Source organism: Protopterus annectens, chromosome 15.part0, assembly GCF_019279795.1.
Source record: "Protopterus annectens isolate FY-2018-M chromosome 15.part0, PAN1.0, whole genome shotgun sequence".
Classification (NCBI taxonomy): Eukaryota; Metazoa; Chordata; order Ceratodontiformes; family Protopteridae; genus Protopterus; species Protopterus annectens.
In genome coordinates this window covers 838,066,204-838,077,594 of record NC_056749.1, presented here as the reverse complement: position 1 = coordinate 838,077,594, position 11,391 = coordinate 838,066,204, and positions in this window count along the sequence as shown.

Below are 11,391 nucleotides of genomic sequence, written 5' to 3'. Positions count from 1 at the left end.
TTTGGACCTTCATCACCCCATTATTCATGGCTTTGCCCCAATTTCTGGCTCTCTGAGTCTGGCAGGTTTGCTCCTAGCAGTTGTCAGCATGGCCTGTCTTTGCATTTTGTAGACTCTGTTATGTTGGTGTTATGGACCCCATGACACTCCCTAAAGGGCACTGTGGGTGAGGCATAGGCATTTGCCAGAGGCCTGTACGTCAGGTGTGACAGATGCAGGCCATCTGTATCAGGGCAGTGCATTCTGATGATCATATGTTCCCAGGCTGCCAGCAGAAACCACCCATGGGATGGCACCAGTAAGTTGACTGTGGGTGTTACTGACAGTTGCTTTCTGTTACTATTGCATCATCACTCTGGGTGACAGCTGGATGCTGCTTAATTCTAGGAACATGTTACTGCATTTTTATGGGACTATGGGGGGGGTGACATGACTGTACATGATATACATCTGCATAGACTGTGCTGATATTTGCTTAACATGTTGGTCCCTTGTAGCATAGCAGTGTTCCCTATCTTTCAGACTACAGGCATAACAGTATCAACCACAGGTCAGATTGTTCTGGCTTAGACATTTGTAGTTTCAGACTTCTTACCTTTCAGAGCCATACTGTCACTGCCGGACCTGCTGTGATATCACTGTGTAAAAGTCTGTGGGTGGAGATTTCATGGATGTCGCCCTGTGGGGGCCTTTGCCAGGCATTTCTGTACGATTGTCTACAGCTGATCTGTTGTGTGGGGCTGGTGGTGGGTATGGGACCCCCACTTTGACATCCATGCATATGTTCTATGACTCCCCCATTTATTTGGCTCACCACATGTACTGCAGTGGTATTTGTTGATTAGGGTGGTACTGCATGGTGTGGGTAGGGGAGTACTGGGGATACACATCCTGCTGTCTCACAGAGCTGTCAGTTGTTTGCTGCTATCCCAGTTAGCCACTCCATTCCCTTACATGCTTGATCGATACCATAGATATGCTATCAGAAAATTCCACTCAGTTTAATTTGTTAGAGAGACTGGCTTACCTTGTGCCTGCAGCTGTTGTAAGGGTGGTGCTTGAGAGCTGACTATGTCGGATGCACACAATACACTGCCTATACATGGTCAGGTATAAGTGGTGTGATGTTTTGGAATCCATTTTACTGTGTGTGTGAGTCAGACAGAGAGAGAGAGAGAGAGAGATCGGTCCCTGGGTCCCTACAGTGTCAGTGTATGTGCTATGCGTTGCCTCTTTGCCAAGGCCAGGGCATACTGGGCATGCCTCCATCTGCCTACAGGGGCAGGCTCAGGATGTTCCTCCTCCGAGTCACTCTGTGCCTGTGGAGGTCTTGGCAATGGTGGGTGGCTGTGTGGCCCTTCCCCATTTTGTTCCTGCTGCAGCTGTTTCTGCAGAATCATATTGTGTAGCATGGCACATACTATAACCATGTGTGCACATGTGGCTGGAGAGTACTGCAAGGCTCCACTGGATATGTCAAGGCAGTGGAACCATGACTTGAGCATCCCAAACACATGCTCTATAATGATCCTGGTTTGTGCATGTGCCTCATTATGGAATTCTTGTCTGGGTGTGTGTGCATTTCTGATGGGTGTCATCATCCATAGCTCCAGTGCGTAGCCAGCATCCCCCAGTAAATGGCCATACAGGATATCCCCCTGGCAAACCATTGATACAGCTGTGAGGAATGCCAGATGTGAGAGTCGTGATAGCTTCCAGGGCAGCCAACACATGCATTCATGATAATGCCCTTGGCATCACACATGACCTGGCAGTTGATGGAGTGAAACCCCTTGCAGTTTATGTAGACCCTAACCCAGTCACCATGTGGTGTTTTGATGTGGATGTGTGTGTAATCTATGGCACCCAGTACCTCCGGGTAGTCTGCTACATGGTGGAAGAGATGCATATTGCGGGTCCTCTCCTCATGGGTGATGGGGAATTTAATGTGCTCCTCGGCATGTGGTCGCATGGCATCCAGGAACTGGTGGAGTATCCTGGATGCAGATGCCTGTGAGACCCCCATGATATCCCCAGTTGGTCTTTGGAAAGTGCCTGTAGCTAGTATTCTTAGAGCTACACATACCTTGGTATCCACTGGGATGGGTTCCCCTCTGTTTGTTCTGGATGCGAGATGAGGCTGGCAGAGCTCCTCAATTTGCTGCAGCATGTCCCTGTCCACCTTGCAGAACTCTACTATCTCCAGATCATGTAGTCCCTGGTAGGTTACCCTGGGCCTGAACACTCTTCTCCTCCTCCTCATAAGTCTGGGGCTGTTGTCAGCATTGCCTTCTTCACCACCCTCAGCCTCTTGCACATACTGATATATGAGAGTGACTGCAGCCCCTAACATTTTGTTTGTTTTGTCAGGTAAAATTTCCCCCATCTGTTTACACTGGTGGTGTAGAGATTGTGGGAAAAATCAGACTTAAAGGTGTTTGCATAGTTTGTAGTGGTGTGCTGCAGATGCTGCCTGTGTGATTGGCTGAGTATGATACATTCCACCTGCCAGCTCTATTACATGTATTTCAGTACTTCTATTCTGCTATTTCCCATTTTTTTTTCTTGTTCCACTTGCCATTTCCTGTATTTTTTTTTATTTTTGTGGTTTAAATCTTGGTACGTGGCATGCACACCTGTTTAGGTAAGGTAAACAACACTATATAGCCTCGGACCCACCTCCTTGCTTACATATACACAGTGCTGCCATTTCCTGTTTTTTTTTTTTTTTTTTTTTTAAGTCCCAGTGTGTGCCGCACAAACCCGTTTAGCTAAGTTAAACACATTTTAGCAGAAATGTCCCTCCCTGGATGCAAACACACTCTTTATTTCATGTTGTAAGGCATTTCAGCCTCAGCCCCCCCCCCTTGCTTAGCTGTGCTTAGCTAAGTGCAAACATAGGCAACGGAGCTCCAATGTGCTTACAGTAAGCATGACACACCCCCTTTTCATGTTAGTTGCTCCTCCTGCCTGCACAATCCTTTTCTAGCACCTACATGGTCAGGTGCAGATTTTGGACTTAGAATATTTTTTGGTTCAGTAAATTTCCCTCATTTGCAAACCCCACTGCCTTAGCCCATAGATACTGCACTGACATGATGCCTTTCCTCTTGACAACCACTGTCCCCTGGTATTGTTTTGATTCTGCATGCTATAGACTATAATGGCAAAATTTAGATTTTATTTAAACTTGGGTTTTCACATCTTTTTTTTTCTTATTTTTGGCACGATCATGTTTGCGCACCACTGAGCCATGCTTAAATGACCGAGATCGGCCACAAAAAAAAGTTATTTTTTATTAAAATGAAACATTTATTCATGCCACTGGCCATATATTTGGCCATTGGCATGCCTATGGATGTGAATACATGCTTTCATTTGTGCTGTCATGCCCCCGTTTTCTTTTTTGCAGAAATGTGTTCGGTTAATAACTGAACACATTCTGCACTGACACTGTTTCTGCATGGAGACCTGGCAGCTTCTTGAATCACTAATTCACTTCATTTGCATGTTTTTCATCAGCAGATGAGGTGATTAGCATGCCACATGGTTTTCCATGCAGGAACAGTGTTGACAGGCTCGTGCACGTCAGATCAGCTGTTTGCTGAATCGCTTGGCGGCCAAACTCTGTGCAGGAGCTGCTACACTGTTCCTGCACAGAGTTTTAGCTTTCCTGAATCCCAGGGATAGTCTTGTGGATAAATTCATCTTGTGATTCAAAATGGAAACAAATATATTTATTATTTAATAATATTTCTTGATGTATCACAACTAGTCATAAACAAATAGCTCCTAACAGCTTTATATGGTCATTAAAAGATAAACGGAATTACACCCTCTTCTCAAATTTCCTATATAAATAACATAATTTCTTCTTTCCAAAAGTTCACATATTCTAACCATTATATTAAAGAGTTAATATTTTCTGTTTTCAATTGCATATATAAATCATTGCTTAGAAACTCATAACTTCAGCAAAATGCTAGTATTGAAATAACAAAGTAACAATTTATTGCCATCAATTCTTAAATGGTACTGATATATATAATGCTAAAAAATTAAGGTGCAAATACAGTCAAGATGCTAAGAATTGGTAATTTTACAATTATTTAGAGACGTTGTAAACACAAAGATAAATAAGATATTTAACCTAAATAAGAAATTGTACCCCAATAATAATGCAAAGAAAAAATTATATTTGTAACAATTTAAAAAATTCTTGTTAGATTTCACATATTTAGACAATTCCTATTAGAACTATTCCTCAAAAGTTAATAATGAAGACTTCGCTGAAGAATACGAGAAAATAATATTAAAATCAACAGATAAAACCACATCTTCATTATATAGGAAAAATTTCACTTGGAATATCTTACACAGAGTTTTTTCACTCCTAACAAAATTACAGTTATGTATAAGATCTGAATAAAGCAGTCACTTTCAAAGTCACCATCTCCCCTGACCCCCAGCTAAAAAAACTTCTCAAAAGCTGATTACAACCTCCTGATGGATGGTATAAACAGCTTCACAGCCCCTTCCCCCACTGTAGAAACCAGAACCAATGTCCAAATCTACACCAAAGTACTATATAAGCATTTATATAGATGCATGGAATCAGGACTACTTGACAGGACAAAATCATCCTCCACAAGGAAGAGCAAACCAGTCTGGTGGACATCTGCAATAAATAAACTATATAACAAAAGGAAAAATTGCTGTCCAGGACCAAGAAGGAGCAGGTGCCCAATTGGAAGCAATCTCTCCTTAGCCTGAACAAGCAAATAAGAACACTAGTGAAATCCTCTAAAGCCTACTTCAAGTCCAAATTGGCCACATCTGCTACAGACAGTCATAAGTCCTTCTTCACATATGTCCGAAATCTCAAAGGAAGCACCCAGATCTGTTTAGAACTGGTGGTCAAGGACACCACATATACATACACCTAGATATAGCCAGTCTACTGGCTGACAGATTCAGCAAAAACTTCTCCCCTCTTTCCCCATCAGTAAATCAGGACATCCCCAGTACCTGCCCCCCACCCCTTATCACTAGGGAACAGGTCATCACTGCCCTCTCAAAGGAAAAAATACAGCCTCCATGGGACCTGACAACATCCCAGGCTGTATCCTACATGAACTTGCAGCAACATTAGGCACCCTATTCAACCAAAGCCTGAGTACTGGCTTTGTCCCAGCTGAGTGGAGGACAGCTACTGTCATCCTTTTAGACAAAGGTGGAGTGTCCACCAATCCAGGAAATTATAGACCCATTAGCCTAATTAGCCTGATCTGCAAGGCCATGGAATGGATTATCATGGACCTAATTAACAGGGACATTGGCAACCTCCAAACACTCAACCCCACACAATTTGTCTTTGTCAAGGGGAGGTCATGTCTGTTAAATCTGGTCAACTTCTTTGAGACAGTCACCAAAGCCATGGACAAGGGGAAGACGATGCACACTGCATACCTTGACCTAGCCAAAGCCTTCTACACTATTCCCCACTCAGGCATAGTAGATAAACTCTCTCAACTAGGCATCAATCCATATGTTACCAGATGGGCAGCAAACTGGCTCACTGATAGAACCCACCTAATCAAAATAGGGGATGCCACCTCAAGCAGTAGACCCGTAACAAGCAGAGTACCCCAGGGATCAGTTTTGGGGCCTCTGTTATTCAGGATATACTTCTCTGAGGTGCAGGCCAAAACTAGTTGGCTATGGTTGACCACATTTGCAGATGACTGCAAGCTGGGCGCAGTCATCAGTTCCCCAAGTGATGTGGGCGTCCTCCAAGAGGGTCTCACCCAAACAAATGATTGGTGCCAGAAACATGGCCTCAAGCTGAATGCCAAAAAATGCATCATCATCCCCTTTGGGGAGAATGATATCCTTACATATTATCACATTAATAACAACATCCTAAGTACACAATCAGTAGTGAGGGATTTGGACATCCAGGTGCATAGCAACCTGACTTTTGACCACCATGTTGCTTCCATTGTACATAAAGCTTTCTACATGGCCCACCTCATAAGTAAGGGTATCTCATCCAGGGACAAAGAGGTCATAACATCCCTGTATTCTCCCCTTATAAGCCCGATTAGTGAGTACAATGCCCCTTCAACATGTATCTCACAAAGCCACATGCAACAGCTGGAGAGACCACAGAAGTTCCTCACTAGGAGAATCCAGGGCCTCATGCATCTACCCTACACAGATAGGCTAAAAGCCCTGTCCCTCTACTCAGTTTCATACAGACTCCTCAGAGGTGACAATGTCTGGCATACAAAGCAATCTTAGACCCCGTCTTGATGGGACTGCTGCATATCCGCAAGTCAAGCTCCACTCGAGCAACTTGTATGTGCGACCTCAACCTGGTCTGTGATATCAATAGGACTTGTTGGCAGGACAGATTTGTCTCCCAGAAACTCCCCCATTTGTGGAATAGACTCCCTCTCCACATCAATCAGAGTACCTCTTTATCCCTTTTTAAGAGCAACCTGGATAACTGGATGGGAAACAGAAAATACACCCCTGGGCAAGGCTTATAAGGGCCTCAGGGCCAATAGCCTAGTAACCTCCTATGATCCTATGATCCTATAAATCAAATAGAATTAAATGCTGGAGTTGTGATTCTGAAATAATAGCTGATTGGATGCATATGGTATATGAATGTAGCCTCATCTCTCCTTTTTGGAAATAAATGAATAACTTTATTCAAGCTCTATGGTCAGATAGGTACAATATTTCTAAATCTTTAGTTTTATTTAATGCTGCAATTCCTGAGATAATTCCAAGCACCCAAGTGCCTCTTCTTTAGTTTATTTTTTCTATAGCCAGAAATGTATTTACTAAAAATTGGAAAAGTAAAGTTACCCCGTCTAGTGTTGAATTTATTGGTCTGGAAAAAGTTGTTTGCTGTAGTGAACTGCATGCTATAAAGATGAAAATTTCTAATGTTACACATTCATACAAATATTGGTTTAAACTTAAATACTTGTTTGAAAAATAATAATTGTTGGCATGTATAACTTTGATGTGTTAATCAGCTGTGGACCTATGTAAATAGTTTTTAGTTTGTTTTATAATTGATTTGTTTATCTATTATTTTAAAACTAAAAAAAAAATGTCAAATTCTGCTTGAGTTTGTCAAAAGCATCACAAAGAATGCTCTGCATTTGTATAATGCAAGCAACAAGCCTCCTGCACTTACTTACAAAATGCAATCATCTTACCACTGCACCTTGGTGAACGAGAAATTCCAGTGTAGTGACATTGCTCAAAAAAATAGCATTTTGTACAACCAACAATGGTTGCAGAAGCAACAACTGCTCTCCTTGTAGTCTATCATACTGTGCAGTTACTCAGACCAAGGCTCGGCACAGTGATGTAACAGTAAGGATTAAACAAGGTGCATATTAACTTATATATTATTTTACTTAAATTTCTGTAGTAAAAAGGGAATCACACAACCCACATAAATACGTTTGAATAAGTTGTAAAACTATTCTCACTTAAAAGGTAAATACGCAATAGCCCAATGGGATTATAATTAATTTTACCCGGTTGGTTTGGCGTTTTGGTCGGCAACAACAAAGACAACTGTGGGCAACCGTGGTAATCCACATACAGAACCAGAGATTATTGCTAATATATACATTATTTAAGAAAAGAAATAATTAGAAGATCTCGTTCGTTATCTCTATCGCTATAATGTTTAAATTATAAGATATAGAGCTTTTAAAAAAAACGGAGATCTGCGTTGTTTTTTTTTTAAACGTGTCGCTATGTTAAATAATAAAAAGTTTACCTTGTATTTAGGGTCATGACCACAAAAGAAACATTCTGTAAAATTATATAGCACATTCTTTTAAAATGATGTCATCAAATGGTTCAATGGTAGTTCTTAGGGGTGAAAGCCTACACCTCCATTTCAAAGTAGCAGCTTTTTATGCAATGTACAAATGCAAATAGGTCATGCTTTGTTGCCAGCAAGGAAAATGTATCTCCCTGTTTTCTGGAAGATCTAGGTTGTTGTGTGTCTTTCGGCTTTTTCCAGTTAGGGGTCGCCACAGCGGAACTCCGGTCTGCTAATGATTGGCAGTAGATTTTTACATGCCAAGTTGCTGGCTCTGACACACAACCTTCAACGAAGGTACACCCATTCACGCATGTCTCCACACAGAATATGCTCTAGCTGAGAATCGAACCAGACAATGTCTTACTGTGAGGTGACAACGCTACCGCAGCACCACCACCGCAGTTTATCTAGAAGATCTAGGTGAGCCAGGTAAAAAGAATGTCCTGAAAATGATTCCAAGGAAATTAGACTATAATATTGAAAAGCTTTTCTAAATTACCTTGAAGGATCAAGAGTTGTCCACATCCTTAGACTCCAGCTATCCCCACTGTCAGATGCTATACTATCTTAAACAGCAAAGACAACAAATGGTAGGATAGGTGCAAGAGACTGGGGTGAAAGCAAATTAAAGCCACACTGCTGATTGTCATCTTGTTTTAATCATGCCACAAATGATCCTAACTAGAAGGACAGAAGCTTTTGTTATTGACATCCCATCAACTGCCAGATGGTCTGTAATGCACAAGATATAATCTACTATAAATCTGCAGGCATCCCAGATGGCATGTCACAGATGCTTGGCTTTAGAGTTAGGTCATGGGAGAGGCAGAAGAGGAAAAAGGTAAGTTTTGTTTTTCTTCATAGGTTCATAAGTAGGTACTAGGCTATCTGCCTGAAGACATTTATAAGCCTAGCCAGAATGCGTTGGCTTTCGCCACCCCCTTAGATTAGTTCCCTGTGCCTCTGTCCAGCAGAGCCACTGAAGTGATCCCTGGGTTAAACTTTCTGTTTCCCATCCACTCGTCAAGGTTTCTCTTGAAGAGTGTTAGCGAGGAGCTCTGCCTAATGTAGATTGGAATCTTGTTTCAAAGCATGGGAAGTCTCTGGGTCAGGAATCTATCCCTCCAGCATGTCCTATTTATTGTTGTGGTGAGGTTTAGATTCCTAGAGCGTGTGGCTCGAGGGGATATGGTTTTCTTTAGGTGGAGCATGTCCATCAATTCTGGGTTGGACATGGCCTTGTATGTCAGACAGAGATCACCTCTGAGTAGGCGGTATGCAACCAAGTACAGCTGGAGTTTCTTCAGTCGAGCTGCATCTGTTTGAGGCCAGTGATCCTCTTGGTGAGGTACTTCTGTGGTATTTCCAGCTGTTTCAGGTGTCTTGTAAGGTACATCCCAAATGAAGTGTTGTACTCTATGATGGGTCTGATGAGTGATGAGTAGAGGGGCACAATGACCTCTTTTGATCTGGATGCGAACCCTTTTGGTGACTTGGTGGGCCACATAGAAGGATTTTCTAACCACTTTAGCAAAGTGATTATCAAAGGAGAGATTACTGTCAACTTGGGTCCCCAGATCCCTTATTACGTCTTCCGTATTTAGGGGACTACCACCTATGTGGTAGTTTGTGGCTACTTTGTTTTTTCCAAAGGGGATGACTATGCACTTTTGGCGTTTAGCTTGAGGCCATGATTTTGACACCAGGTATCCGTCTCAGTGAGACCCTTTTGGAGGATGTGTGTGTCAGCCAGAGAGTCAATTATAGCCCCTAGTTTGCAGTCATCTGCAAACTCTGTCAGCCATAGTCCTCCTGTGCTTGCCTGTACCTCTAAGAAGTATATGCCAAACAGAAGGGGTCCTAGGACTGAGCCCTGGGGAACACCACTTGTAACCAGTTTAGAGTAGGACCTAGCTCCTGCAACTCTCACCATGCGGGTTCCGTCTGTGAGCCAGTTGGCAACCCATCTTGTGACATAGGGTTTTATCACAAACAAAATGGAACTCTATGTTCAGGCTGGTGAGCTTGTCTATAATACCAGAATGGGGAATGGTGTCAAAGGCCTTTGTGAGGTCTAGGTAGGCTGTGTGTACCACCTTTCCCTCATCTATAGCCTTGGTAACTGTCTCAAAGAAGTCCACCAGGTTTAGGAGGCATGATCTGCCCTTAACAAAGATGAACTGGGTAGAGTCCAGTGTTTGTAGGTTCCCAATGTCTCTGTTAATGAGTTCCATGATGATGCACTCCATAACCTTGCAGAACAAGCTAGTCAGGCTTATAGGGTGATAGTTCCCAGGGTCTGTTGTGGCTCCACCTTTGTGGAGCGGAATAACCATTGCTATGCACCATTCTATGGGTATGTAGCCTGTGGAGAGGCTGAGTTTGAACAGTGTGTTTAGGTGAGGGGTTAGTTAGTCTTTGAGCTTATGTAGGATGCAGCCTGGGACACTGTCTGATCCCATTGATGCTGTGTTTTTGGCTTTGGAGAGGGCTGTTTTAACCTGAGTGTTTGTAATTTCAGGGGCTCTCCATTCTTCTGGTATGGTTATGGGCCCTTTTGGGGATGAGAGGGGGGTGAAGTTTGCACTGAACCTGTCTGCCAAGATGTTGGCGATATCAGTCAGTTCAGTGTATTTTGTGCCATTCTGCACTAAATCCGAGCAAATCTGAGCATTGCCACCTAGATTCTTGACATAGCTAAAGAATGCCTTGTGGTTATCTTTGGAGCCCTTGGCAATTTTTCTTTCAAAGCTCACCTTGGATGATTTTATGAGGGATTATAGTTTCTTGCTGATACTGATCAGGGATGTCTTCCCTTCTTGGGATTTCACTGTTTTCTGTACTAGTTTCCTCCTTCTATTGTAAAGTTTATTTATGGTAGGGGTCCACCAGACTGGTTTCCTTTTCTTGGAGGAGACAGTCTTGGTTTTGCTTGGGATAGCACAATCCATGCATTCTTGTAGGTGCCCGTAGAATGCATTAGTAAAGGATTTTGCAGCTTGGACAGTGTTATCCTTTAGCATGGGGGCTTTGAAACTTTCCACCTTGGTTTTAAGTAACGTGAAGTTTGCTTTTGAAAAGTCTTTCACAGTGGTTTCCTTGTCCAGGGGTGGGGTGGAATGCGGATATCCAAAGTGATTTGTTTATGGTCAGATCTAACCAGCAAAGGGTTGACCTCCGGTGTGGAACACCGGTCACCCATGTTGGTGATGACCAGGTTGAATATGTTGTCATCTCTGGTGGGAGTGTTGACCAGTTGATCCAGGGCATTTGAGTTTATAAATTCTAGGATATGTTGGGCAAGGGAGTTAGTACTTGAGTAGTTCTCCCAGTTAATGTTTGGGTAATTGAAATCACCCAATATTAGGGTGTTTGGTAGGACCTTTATGTTTCCAGAAATGCGGAATGGGGGTCCTGGGACATGGTAGGTGATCTGTAGCAAGCTACAATTTGAATTGCAGTTTTGCCTATTGTTAGCTGCACGTGGATGATCTCTGAAGCATCGCGCTGTGCCACTAACCTGGAGG